Here is a 14,067-nt window from a genome sequence, read left to right as displayed (position 1 = left end):
GATGGTTGTTCCTGAAATTTAATGGGATTATGAAACACTGGCAGTTGTTCCCCACTATAAAACAGGAAGTTATCTAATTGATAAATGAAATAATCCATACTCTAAAAATAAAAGGCAAAGAGGAATTAAAATAAAAGAAATAAATTTCCAATATCACTTCCAAACAGTTTTCAAAAGTTTGTAAAAGTGTTACCAAATTAGATGTGAGGCCACCCTCTTGGTGTCCTGGCTGAACCAAAACCCCCCTGGTAGGTCAGGAAGCTCTTTCCCACTTGGATTCACGCTGCCAGTAATGAAACTGAGTTTAGTGCAAACAAGACAGACTTTTATTCAACGGCCAGAGAATGGAGAAGGGGAGCTCATGCTCTAAAAGCATCTTCTCCCTTAAGGGAGGAAAGTTGGGTCCTTTAAGGGGTAAGAGGCAGGTGAATCATCAGAAACTGGGGAAAAGGGTGGAGATTTCCAGGAACAGCCGGCACATGCACAGTCCCTCAGGCTCCCTTGACATGGCACTAATTGCGCTTAACAGAGTACAAATCCCCCCTTGGGGTGGAGATCTCACTGTGGCAATGAAGCAAAGGAAACTCTGGTCTCATCTGTGCAGGTGCGTTCCTGTGGTCAAGTCAGAGTTGGTCGGAGTGGTTGCCCACTGTGTATCTCTCAAAGTACAGCTGCAAAGCATCTCTGCCAAACACCAGGTGCTTGTGAAACAAACACAGAGATCAACACAGCAAGGAAAATGGTGACCCTTAGTGTACGTTGCCCACCATCTTGGATCTAGCCTGTCCAATCTGGTTTTGTTGCAGCCTTTGTGGCATACTGTTGATAAAACACAACTAGCCTGTTTGTTTAAAAACAGTTTCTGCACCTGGGGTCTGGACTGCATAGCATGGGTGACAAGATTTGGTCAGGTTAGTCTTTATTAAAAAAAAAAAGGCACTGGCTACGTAAATTTAGAATTTACTATGATGAAGATCAAAACAACATTTTCAAAGGAAGTCAGAAGATTGTAGTTTGCTTTTGGCTAGAATGGCAAATGGACTGCAGACTGAGCTTTACGACATCAACTGCAAGTCAAGTGTGGCCTAATGATATACTAGGTGAGTTCACAAGTGAGTCGTTTTTCCAACTTTCACAAGTGATCTGATTGACAAAGTAGGGAGTACTTCAAACTCTTAGATGATGAAGATTTATGAGAGATCACACATTCTAGAGAGAAAATTATTAAGATGATCCATGACTAAGAGAAAAAGAGTAGGGAGCAAGGTCCTCTGTCATGTTTTCCTCTCCCTCCCCTGAAGCCTTGTGGGGTTGGAAGGAACAGGGGACACTTAGGCAGAAAGACTTGCTTTAAGAGAGCTGGTACAACATTACTTATCTCTTGGGAATTTAAAGATTCTTTTCTATTCACTATTAACAGACTAGATTATTTCTCTCTGACATTATTTTAGCTCATTTATGCAGACAATAAACTGGGTAGTACAGACACAAACTGAATAAAACACAGTTACTTATCTATTTTGGTAAGGAAAATAAACGTGCAACAAATAAATGCAAGACAATGGGTTACATATAATATGGTCATAGAAAAGCACTTAGTTGTTAGAGGGCAGGGAATTAACTATTTTATCAGATGGAGCCAGAGGTAAGTGAAGGATCATGGATTAGGATTTGAAGAGGAAGGAATACTCCCTAAGTCATTTTACAAGGCCAACATTACCCTGATATAAAACCAGACAAGGACAACACAAAAATAGAAATCACAGGCCAATATCTCTGATGCATGTAGATGTGAAAATCCTCAACAAAATATTAGCAAACCAAATAAAACAGTACGTTAAAAGGATCATACACCAGGATCAAGTGGGATTTATCCCAGGGAGGCAAGAGTGGTTCAACATCCACAAATCAATCAAGGTGATACACCACATTAACAAAATGAAGGATAAAAGCCACATGATCATCTCAAGAGATGCCGAAAAAGCATTTCACAAGATTCCACACTTATTTATAATAAAAATTCTCAATAAAATGGGTATAGAAGAAACATATCTCAATGTAACAAAGACCACATATGACAAATCACAGCTAACATCATATTTAATGGTGAAAAACTGAAAGCTGTCCCTTTAGAATCAGGAACAAGACAAGGATTCCCACTCTCACCACTTTTATTCAACACAGTATTGGAAGTCCTAGCCAGAGCAATTAGGCAAGAAAAAGAAATAAAGGCATCCAAATTTGAAAGGAAGAAGTAAAACTATCACTATTTTCAGATGACATGATTTTATATATAGAAATCCCAAAAGATACCACCAAAAATCTATTCAAAATAATAAATGAATACAGTAAAATTGATGGGTATAATATCAACATATAAAAATCTGTTGAATTTCTAATCACTAACAATGAGCTAGCAAGAAGAGAAATTAAGAAAAGAATCCCATTTAAAATCACAACAGAAATAATAAAATATCTAGGAATAAATTTAACCAAGGAGGTGAAAGACATATATGCTGAAGACGATAAGACATTGTTGAAAGAAATTGAAGAAGACAAAAATAATGGAAAGATATTCCATGCTCACAAATTCAAAAAAATTAACATTGATAAAATGTAAATGTTATCTAAAGCAATCCATAGATTCAATACAATCCCTATGAAAATCCCAAGAACATTTTTCATAGAAATAGAACATAAAATTCTAAAATTTTACCCCAAATAGCCAAAGCAATCCTGAGAAAAAAGAACAAAGCTGGAAGTATCACATGCCCTGATTTCAAACTATAGTACAGAGCTATGGTAACCAAAACAGCATGGTATTGGAGGAAAAACAGACACACATATCAATGGAACAGAATTGAGAGCTCAGAAATAAACCCACACATAAATGGAAAATTAATTTATGATAAAGGAGCAAAAGATACAATGGAGAAAGAATAATCTTTTCAATAAGTGGTGTTGGGAAAACTAGAGAGCTACATGTTAAAAAAACAAAAAGAGCTATCTCACACCATACATAAAAAAACAACTCAAAATGGATTAAAGACTTGAGTGTAAGCCCCCAAACCATAAAACACCCAGAAGAAAAACATAGGCATTATACTATATGAAACTATTTGACATCAGTCTTTGTGATATCTTTCTGGATATATCTCTTCAGGCAAGGGAAACAAAAGCAAAAATAAACAAATAAGACTAGATCAAACTAAAAAGCTTCCACAGAGTGAAAGAAATTATCAACAAGATGAAAAGGCAGCCTACTCAATGAGAGAGGATATTGATAAACAATATAGCTGATAGGGGTTAGTATCCAAAAAAATATAAAGAACACATACAACTTAACAACAACAAAAAAACCTGATTAAAAAATGGGCAGAGGAGCTAAATAGACATTTTCCTAAAGAAGACATACAAATGACCAACAGGCACATGAAAATATGTTTGGTACCTTTTTTTAAACTCATCCAAATCATTGTATTTATAAATGGCAATTGACAAAATATGTATTATTTAGAAAGATAGATTATAAAGCGTCTCTTTTGCTGTGTTTCTCCAATTAAGCACTGTTCATTTGAATAATATTTTTTAAATGCATGCTAAACAATTTTTAACTGGTTTAATTACACTAAATTTGCCATATATAATTGTCTAAGCCTTCAAAGGAGAGATCAATGATGAGCTTGCTTTCCAACAGAACAGAAATGAATTTGATGGGATTGACTAGAGTTTATAAATTATTCGAGATGAATAATATTGAATAATAAGTCATTGTTAGTCACTGTAAGACATCAGTCTTCATAACACATTTAGTGTATCTGATATCTATTTAATTGTCTTGTCAGCTACTATTATAAATCATCTCAGATAAAATGTGCAGACAAAAGTGAAATGTGAAACTCAATTTGAATTTTAGTAGTTTTACAACTTATTTCGAATTCCCTGATCATTTTTGTAAAGGGGTTTTTATCTTTTGTAAGACATTTATTGTCCTCTTTTGACTCCTGAAGAGTTTATAGTTTTCAGAAAAAAATATTTTACAGTTCAGAGTGTTTTTAACACTCCAGTGAAAGCACAAGGCTTTAGATAGTCCAAAGACAGTTAGCCATCTGGTGTAGAAAGAGAATCCTAATTCTTTTTAGGTAACTGCTTTGAAAATTGAATCTAACTTACTGTCCTTAATGTTTATAAGTAAGAAAAAATGGTATTGCCTCACACCTGTCAGAATGGCCATAACCAAAAAATCTACAAACAATAAATGTTGGAGAGAGTGTTGAGAGAAGGGAACTCCTACACTGTTGGTGGGAATGTAAATTGGTACAGTCACTATGAAGAACAGTATGGAGGTTCCTTAAAAATGTAAAAATAGAACTACCATATGACGCAGCAATCACACTACTGGGCATATACCAGGAGAAAACCATAATTCAAAAAGATACATGTACCACAATGTTCATTGCAGCACTATTTACAATAGCCAGGATGTGGAAACAACCTAAATGTCCATTGAGAGATGAATGGATAAAGAAGATGTGGTACATATATACAATGGAATATTGCTCAGCCATAAAAAGGAACAAAATTGTGCCATTTACAGAGATGTGGATGGACCTAGAGACTGTCATACAGAGTGAAGTAAGTCAAAAAGAGAAAAACAAATATCATATATTATTGCATATATGTGGAATCTAGAAAAATGACACAGATGAACTTATTTGCAAAGCAGAAATAGAGACACAGATGTAGAGAACAAACGTATGGACACCAAGGGAGGGAGAGTTGGGATGAATTGGGAGATGGGGATTTACATATATACACTACCATGTATAAAACAGATAACTAATGTGAACCTACTGTATAGCACAGGGAACTCTACTCAGTGCTCTGTGGTGACCTAAATGGGAAGGAAATCTAAAAGAGAGGGGATATATGTATACGTATGGCTGATTTACTTTGCTGTACAGCAGAAACTAACACAACATTGTAAAGCAACTCTACCTTAATAAAAAAAAAAAAAAAAACCTTACATATCCTTTTACAAAGTTGGTGGTGAGTGTGGGGCACAATGGAAAGTTTTGAGCAAGTGATGTCCTTGATAATTCATAATACAACCTAGAGAGTGGAGTTGGTATCTTTAAACTGTTTGGTGAAGGAGGGTATACATTGCTAACTAAAGAAGTCTGAGAATAACCTGCTTGGTATTTCTGAGGCCAGCGGATAAGGAAAATGCATGGCCGCTCCCGCCCCCTCCTGTCTGGCTGGTACTGTAGTGTTCAAGAGCCCAGCCCCTCCCGCCTCCACAGGGTGCCTGGCTTAAAAGTCAGCTGTCCTGTCGTGGGCCTTCTGCCTCTCCTTCATCACTACCATCTCTCCCTTCAGCGAATAAAGCCTTCAAAGCCTTCTGGTCTTTACTCCACAGCACTCACTATAAATGTCCTCTACATTCTGTTCTATACGTTCTTCACTGAAAATCAAGCTTCCAGAAAAAGTAGTGTAGGTTCAATTTCAATTCCTCCGTGTTCTTACCTTCAATTCATTCTTGAAACCACTGAACTCTTATTTTTACTGCTATTATTTCAGAAAACTCTCTTTTTCACCAATAATCTGCTAATTCTGAAACACACACACGTAGGCACACACACACTTACACACACGTGCTTTTCCAGCAGTGTGTCTATAAAGTCTTTGTTGAACAGTTCCATCTATCTTTCTAGCCTTATTCTCCTTGTGCCCATCATCCTTTCACCCATAGACCTTCCATTGTTTACTCCTCTCCACTTCTTATAGCTCATATTTATATGTCTTAACACATTACTTTCTCTTTGACTAGATAGAGCACTTACATTTTCTCATGCAGAAAACTTCTACATTTCCTTCAAAAAGTCTTCTCATTTAAAAGGCTTTTTTGGATACATGTACCACAATGTTCTTTACAGCACTATTTACAATAGCCAGGACATGGAAGCAACCTAAATATCCATCCAACAGATGAATGGATAAAGAAGATGTGGTACATATACAATGGAATATTACTCAGCCATAAAAGGAAACGAAATTGAGTTATTTGTAGTGAGGTGGATGGACCTAGAGTCTGTCATACAGAGTGATGTAAGTCAGAAAGAGAAAAACGAATGCTGTACTCACATATATGGAATCTAAAAAAACAGTACTGATGAACCTAGTGGCAGGGCAGGAATAAAGACGAAGACATAGAGAAAAGACTTGAGGACACAGAGGGGGAAGGAGAAGCTGGGACGATGTGAGAGAGTAGCATTGACATATATACACTACCAAATGTAAAATGGATGGCTAATGGGAAGCTGCTACATAGCACAGGGAGATCAGCTCCGTGCTTTGTGACCACCTAGAGAGGTGGGATAATGAGGGTGGGAGGGAGACGCAAGTGGGAGGAGATATGGGGATATATGTATATGTATAGCTGACTCACTTTGTTATAAAGCAGAAAGTAACACAACATTGTAAAGCAATTATACTCCAATAAAGATATTTTTAAAAAGTTTTTTAAAGTTTTTTTTGAATGTCTAATCACATTTAGATGGCACATATATGGTCCTATATTTCTGTATGCATAGATATATCATAGCATTCGTCAATTAGTTGTTTACTTACTTAGTTGTTTACTTACTTTTCTCTCTAAACAAGTTCAGGAACTATATTTTATTTGATTCTGTATTTTTAGAGTCTATCACAGTCCCTGGAATATAGTAGATATTAAATAAATGGGTCTTTTATCCCTATGTCTAAAAAATAGGTTGAATGATTGGTAAATAGAAAGGTTCCTTGGTTAGGGAAAAGTTCGAAGTGTTATTTACTGAAATAGAAACCGGGGAAAATATCTGGGAAAAATGCAATGCATTTGATTTGAGATATGTTTAGGTACTTGAGGTATATCCAATGATGTGCTCAGCAGGTGGTTATTGAGAGATTATGTACAAAAAGAAGTAAGGAAGTCTGAGGATGGTGCTATGGAAAAAAAACTATCACACAATCTTGAGAAGGAAAAAGTCTGAAATTATAAGAAGAAAGCCTAGAATATATATATATATATATATAATATATATATATTATATATATATATAATATACATATATATATTTATCATAGAAACCAAAGTAGATAAAGCTAGATTCAAGGATAGAAAATGAGAGTTCCCTGAGAAGGCAGTAATATAATAACAGGCTTAAAATCTTCCCCAGATTTCTCCCTTGATGCCTTTCTCGAACTAGCTGAAATGACCAAAAGGGACACATTTCACAGTATTTTCCTGAACCTGGGGTCTAGCTTCAAGATTCTTTAAAGGCATACTTTTGTCTCCTGACCCATCGCTCTATTTCCCATATATCTATCTGAGTTAATAAGGAAGTGGAGGGTAGGAGGGCTGGCAACCTGAAGCCTGACTATGCATCCACCAATCAGACAAATATTTATTCAGCCAGCATTACTGAGTACCTCCCACTTCCCAGGCACTGCACTGAGAACAGGTAATGCAGTGCTTACTGTAAAAGACATGATCCTTGCTGCTAAGGTTTTGGGGAATAAGCTTGAGAGAGCAAATGCATAAACAGACATATAATGCTCCTCGAACTATGTTAATTTCTTGAGATAACAAAATCCATATAGTCCTCACCTTCACAAGATGGTCTTTACTAAGCATTTTTATGGGAATTGGTAAAGATGTTTGGAGAAGGAAATTATCATTAAGATGAAATGAATCTGATCCAGCATATTTTTATCTCACCAAAACTACAGGGACCTCAGAATCCAACCCAGCCCAGAAACTCAGGGCTATGGAAGGGTTTGAAGAAAATGACAGACTGTGTGTGGGTGGAAAACATACCACCACCAGAAAGCTGTAACACTTGGGCCCAGGCAGTCTTCCCCATTGTGAGGCTCACATGGTCATACATCACACAGAAGAAGGGAACTCAGTTGGTGGAAACACCTGTGCCTTTGGGATCAGCAGATCTTTACCGTGAGGTTAAATTGAGGACACTTATACCTGGCAAAAACCCCACTACAAGATGGGCTTCCAGATCTGGAATGCTGGGGGCAGCAACAGTAAAAGTTATGGTGGTAACATAGCTCTGGGAATTTTAGTGATTGAGGCAACTAAGGTTAACAACATACTTCATGTGTGGGTGTGTGTGTGAGAGAGAGAGAGAGACAGACAGACAGACAGAAAGATATTATCAGGGACCAATTCCTTAATTGTGAAACTTGACTTAAAGAACTCAGAATATATAAAAATAAGAGAGTAGGAATTGCACTTTCTAAAGATTAAATAAAAGCAATAAATACAGTTTGTACAGTTTTAAAATACAAATGTTTTATTTATATTTGAGAAAGGGTAAGTGAATATACAGCATCGATGAGCAATGCATGTTTGGAATAGTAACTAACTTGTTGCCAAATAACTTATTGCTTAAATAGGATCCTGAGTAAAAATGAAAATATTAAACAATTTAAGGTGAATATTATACAGACAATAGAACAGAGAATTAGTTCTACCCCGCTAGTAGTCTATAGGTATTGAGTAAGGGCAAAGCGGGATAAACAAACAATTGTGCGCCTCCTTAAGTAACCTCAAAAGAATGTGGAGAGAGGAAATTTGGGGCACATAAAGTCATTTACTTTAGTAAAAGGATGGAGATAGTTCTGGATATTAACACAACTTCAATCTCACTCACCGTCACAGAATGGGGAAGGCTTGAAGTGCTACTTACACTTACCTTGAGGAAAAACTCAGTATTAAAATCAGGGTGTAATGCCAATCATTTGGTAGAAATTACAGGCAATTTGTGCCATGTATGTAAAATTCAGAGCAAAATGAAATAGAACATCATAATTCAAGATACAACTGCCTCCCAGAGAGAAGGGTAGAGTATTTTGATATTTAAGAAGAAGGAATTCTGGCGAATCATCTGTACCTCACCCAATTGTAAGGAATGTGTCTGGAATTGTGGGTAAAATCTAAATGATATTGGGTCCAATGCGTTGGAAGCTCCCTTTATACACAATTGATAGTAATCTGCAGCCTAACTTACAAGGCTGTAGGAAAAGTACTAGCAAAATCAGACATGGGTAGAACTGCAGTACAGGGTCAGTCAAAAGATTCGGCCATAGAAATGGTGGATACTCCTGAAGACACTTCCACACTGTTTTTACAAAAGAAGATACATGCAGTCTCACTAAACTGAAAACAAAACCAAACATGCAGCTCAATATTATAAACCTTTGCACTACTGTGGCCAGTTATTTCCCAATCAGGGGAGCCATTTGAAATCAAAATGGAGCCCCGGTATGGATAGAAAGCTTGCTCTCAAATCTTGCTGCAGCTGTACACGGTACATGGCTGCACCGTGGTGTCCAAACACAAATATTGCGCACAGGCTAGGACCTACAACAGGAGTACTGGCTTCTTATTTCCATCAGTTACTGAGATGAATATAAATTTTATTTTCTGACCATCAAGATTATATTACAGGGGCCTAAGTGGATTATATTACAGGGGCCTAAGTGGAATTATATTACAGGGGCCTAATGTTGCCCAAATAAACATGGAGAAAAACCAAGTAAACTTCACTCACATTATTTTGTTGAAAATCAGAGACTAGTTTAGGGTTATCTTGATTTCTAATTACCTAACAGAATAAAATATGAAAGCTACTTATGAAACATTTTGCAACAACAGAAGCATGTAAATATAGCATGCAAAAATAATTTAAAATGAGCATATTTTAAGAAGTAATTTCCCAAAGTAATAAGCAAAAATGTTAATCAACTACTTTGCACCTTTAATAAAATACTTCTAAACAAGATATAAATATTTATAAACAATAGCAACAACAACAACAAAAACAGAAACCCTCTGAAAATGTCACAGAAAGAACTAAGAAAAAAAACCCCAGAATATCCAACTGTAGATATTGCAGTAAAAGCAGTATCATTACTATGGAAAACAAAATCAGCACTGCATAGTCAAAGTTCAAAATATAGTTTAATTTCAGAGAAGAGGAAAGAAGAGACAAGGAAGAAATTGAGGGGGCATTGATAGGTATGAAGCACAGATCGCAGATTTAATGAATAGTTTTCCTAGAAAAAGAAAGCTAAACAAATTGATTATTAGATAGACAAATAGATGATAATTAAATAGATAAACAGAAAGATGATTGATAATAGGTATAGATAGATAGATAGATCTCTATAAGATATACATACACAAATATAAGATATATATGAATGTCTGTCTATTGACTGAGCTATATAAACTTCAGAAGAATTGACATAAAAATATTTTAAAAAACAAATGGCTAAAGCTCTTCCAGAATTGAATAAAATAAAATTGTTAGATTACATGCAGAGAAGGATAAATAAAATAAATATATGCTTGGGATTGACATATACACACTACTATATATAAAATAGATACCTAGTAAGTACCTACTGTATAGCACAGGGAACTCTGCTCAATACTCTGTAATGACCTATATGGGAAAATAATCTAAAAAAGGAGTGGATATATGTATATGTATAACTGATTTACTTTGCTGTACACCTGAAACTAACACGACATTATAAATCAACTATACTCCAATAAAAAATTTTTTAAAAATAGGTTATGGTAAAATTTTAGCATCAATGAGAAAGTGAAAATTTTTAAGTTTCCAGAGAGACAGGGAGAGAGAGAGGATTTTCTGTAAAGGAAAAGCAGAAAGCTTGACAGCAAAATGTTCATCATTAACAATAAATGCCAGAAGACTGTGGAATACTATTTTCAACCTTCTAAACCTCCATTACTGTCAACCTAGTCCTGTATTCTCAGGATAAAAACACTTATCAAAACTGATGATACAAGTGAGTCACTTCAGACATTAAGGACTCATAGCATATGCCACTCATAATAACTGTTTGAAAGTCAGGGTGTAGACTAAAAGAAGTATGATGTACAATCTTTAACAGAGTCAGATAAATCATAAAATACATTGATGTTTAACTATTGTCTATAAAAATAATTTTTACATTTAAATATAGGGGTGGGGATTACTATTAGGTATAAAATAAGCTACAAGGCAAAAAAAGCTACAAGGATATATTGTACAACACGTGGAATAGAGCCAATATTGTATAAAAACTATAAATGGACTATAGCCTTTAAAAATTGTGAATCACCGCATTTTACACTTGTAACTTATACCATACATTTTTTTAAAGATAAAATTTGTCAGAATGAAAAATCAATGTACAAATTAAAAATTTGGAAAAAAAATCATGTAATTAAGGAAAAGAAAATAAATCAATAATTATAAAATGATTTCTGAAACAGATAGCAGATAACTTGATTTTTTTTTAATTTAAGATCTGATTATTTGAAGGATATTTATAATGTAAACCTTAGTGTTCCTATTTGAGGGAGGAAACAATACCAGAGGCATACATTCTTAGTCAGAATTTTTTTAAAGTTTACATTTATTTTTAAAAGGCACAGGGGTGAACTATTTCATAAACATCAGAACATTAAAGTTATTAATGAGTTACAGATGACCATGTGTTTGCCAATCTGGGGGTGTCTTACCGTTACCTTTGAAAGAATAGTGTGAATGGTAGATTGCAGCAGAATGAGAAACATGAGATAGCAGCTGCTTCCTCTAAAACTAACAAAGTAGTGAGAGAGAAAGTTATGTAAGACCGATTCCCTTCTGACTGGCCTCCCATAAGAGCCCTGACTTTCTGAAAACCTCCAGAAAAACTAGCCAGAGCCCTGTGCTTTAGAAAGTCAGTCCAAGTCAACAGCAACGTTTGGATCCAAGCCCCAACCTACCTGGATGGAGCCCAGTGATTCTTCCACTGTGAACACAGACATGTTTTACCAGGCCACTGAGCTGCAGCTGTGAGCCCCAGACACTGGCTTGTGATAAGCCTAAGGGAGAGACTGTTTTCCCAACAAATGTAAAGCCTGAGATGGGATGATTGGCTAAAGCACAGTTTTTTTCCCCCATATCATATTGCTTGTGCTCTGTACTCAATTTCACCAGGGAAAAAACTAATGTTTCCTTACTTGTGCACTTTAAAAGTCCAATAGCCAAGGGTTTTATGCCTAGAGTCTGATATCCAGCCCTGTTGCCCATATCCCTGTGCACTGCTGTAGAATGCTCTGTGAAGCCTATTGCTTTTGTCTCTGAATTTTTCCCAGTTAGTGTTAATGCTGCAGGAATTCTATTTTAAAAAATTAGAACAGAATTATAACATTTGCTATGAAAAACGAATAATCAAATCACAGGGAAGAGTTTGGTTCCTTTGGTAGGTTTCTACTCTCAAAACTTCTCTGTCCATCATTCCCTCCCCTCCCCTCCCCTTCCTTCCCTTCCCTTCCTTTCCTCTCTCCTCCTTTTCCATCCATGCCATCCCTTTCTCCTCAAGCTGAAGAGTCTTCTGTTTCTTCTAAAGTACTCAAATATGAATGAATCCTTTTTTTGATACATACTCTTAAAACTTTAGTTAATATTTAGTGATATATACTGTAACCTCATTTGGTAGAATTACTTAGCCTTCTTTATTTCTAAAATTTTTATTTCAAATTTCTGGCAAAGAAGTATCACTAGCTTTTATGTCTTCTTAAAAAGGGTTGTAATAGTAGTAGTATTTGTGATAGCAGTATTTATCAGGATACCAGAAGCAAGGGCTTATATCACCTTATTTTAATTAAAGAAGAAAAAAGATTTAAAATAATCATTATTGCTCAAAATTATATTCAATCATTAGCAATTGAGCCACCTATTTTTCTATTCTTTCTTCCTAAATCAATATGAAATAGCATCTTAAATTTAAAAGTTTTTTAGTCACTTAACTTTATAACTAGACAAAGTCTCGAGTCCCAGACCATTCCTTTCTGTCTTTTGGAATGGTTTTAAGAGACTTTTATGAGCAATGGAGACAGGATTAAGGAAAAAAGATGAGGGAGTGAGTAGTGGGATGAGACAGGAAATATTAAATTGGAACAAAACAGGTTCATGATTGGAATAAAAGAGATCGATGGGGACAAAATGAGACACAGATGAGAGAACATATATTTGCTCTTATAAAGTGATACTGCTTATGGAGGGAACAGAAAAAAGTGATCAACAAATGATGAAATTTAACTTAGCTTCATATAAATAATTTAGTGTACAAGAAAGGTTTGTAAGGCTTGAGTGAGGGACGGCAGTAAACCTAAGGAAGCTGCTAACTTCAGTGGAAGAGTGTACAGAAGCAGATATAAAAATATTTTAAAAAACTGATTTTACTAACTACAAAATATTAGAAAGAGAATTTAAGAAAATAATTACATTTACCTTTGTATCAAAAAGAATAAAATACCTAGGAATAAAGCGAAGGAGGCAAAAGACCTGTACTCCAAAAACTATAAAACACTGATGAAACAAATTGAAGATGACACAAACAGATGGAAAGATATACCATGTTCTTAGATTGGAAGAATCAGTATTGTTAAAATGGCTATACTACCCAAGGTGATCTACAGATTCAATGAAATCCCTATCAAATTACCAATGGCGTTTTAAAATTCATATGGAAACACAAAGGAACTCGAACAGTCAAAACACTCTTGAGAAAGAAGAACAGAGATGGACGAATCAGGCTCCCTGGCTTCAGACTATACTACAAAGCTATAGTCATCAAAATAATACGGTACTGTCACAAAAACAGACACATAGATCAATGGAACAGGATAGAAAGCCCAGAAATAAACTCAGGTGCTTATGGTCAATTAATCTATGAGAAAGAGGCAAGAATATGCACTGGAGATAAGACAACCTCTACAATAAGCAGTGCTGGGAAAACTGGACAGAATGAAAAGAATGTAAAAAAATGAAATTAGCACATTCTCTAACAGCATACACAAAAATAAACTGAAATAGATTAGAGATCTAAATGTAAGAATAGATACTATAAAACTGCTACAAGAAAACATAGGCAGAACACTGTTTGACATAAATCACAGCTATATTTTTTTGGATCCATCTCCTAGACTAATTGAAATAAAAACAAAAA

Source organism: Balaenoptera ricei, chromosome 5, assembly GCF_028023285.1.
Source record: "Balaenoptera ricei isolate mBalRic1 chromosome 5, mBalRic1.hap2, whole genome shotgun sequence".
NCBI classification, from domain to species: domain Eukaryota; kingdom Metazoa; phylum Chordata; class Mammalia; order Artiodactyla; family Balaenopteridae; genus Balaenoptera; species Balaenoptera ricei.
The sequence above is the reverse complement of the archived record's forward strand: the minus strand, read 5'-3'. Positions refer to the sequence as shown.